The 799-nt window shown below is 44.6% G+C and overlaps 1 pseudogene; it reads right to left on the bottom strand.

Annotated features, from left to right (window-relative positions):
• LOC109302282 overlaps window positions 1-799 on the bottom strand; it is a 14,556-nt pseudogene that overhangs the window by 365 nt on the left and 13,392 nt on the right.

Here is a 799-nt window from a genome sequence, read left to right as displayed (position 1 = left end):
CCCTTCCAACCCTAAATCTATGAAACTATGAAACTATAATTTATATATTTAAATTGCATATTTTGAAGTTTCTTCCTTACAAAAAACTAGACCTTGCTAGTTAGGGTCAGTCACTGGAAAGAATATTATACAACAAGGCTATCCAACTGGCATCCTGTGGACCATATGTGGCCTGCAGGGTGTTAATTTATGGACCCCAGGCTCTCACCGAGCCACCACTCCTCCCATTGCCCTGTCTGCAGTGAGCTCCCCCTCCCTCCTCTTCCATCTCCTATTTCCTATCCAGAGCAGTGTGATGTATCACAGCTGATGGGGTTGGAGGAGACCAGGAGCTGTGGTCTGGGGATCAGAGTGTGAGGACAGGGTACTCATATGAATGGTATAGTGGAGGTGTCCTTGTGCAGTGTATAGTCCACAGAGCCTGTGACACATGCTGGTGCAGCTTGAGCAGTATGTGACCCCTGCCAGTGTGGCTTGTAGCTGCTCAGTAGTTGGACAGCCCTGATATACAAGAAAATCAAATGTCAATCCTACCAAATTTTGAATTAATTTTAATAGTATTTTGTGATACATTAAGTGATCTGATCATCATATACCCTCTTATGTCAGGCTTTGAGGTTCCATGTAAGACATTAACTTCAGGCCTTCCTTTCAAATGGGAGCACTCTCCATTGTGGTGTGAGTCAACAGGCAGACTGTAAAGTATTTTTTAGTTAAACTATGTAAAAATATTGCTGGGTTGTCTGGGTTAGTCTAATACAGGGGTGGGCAAAACGTGGCCCGGGGGCTGGATGTGGCC

This window comes from Gavialis gangeticus, unplaced genomic scaffold, assembly GCF_001723915.1.
Source record: "Gavialis gangeticus isolate Ggan-Ray unplaced genomic scaffold, GavGan_comp1, whole genome shotgun sequence".
Taxonomy (NCBI): Eukaryota; Metazoa; Chordata; order Crocodylia; family Gavialidae; genus Gavialis; species Gavialis gangeticus.
The sequence above is the reverse complement of the archived record's forward strand: the minus strand, read 5'-3'. Positions and strand labels throughout refer to the sequence as shown.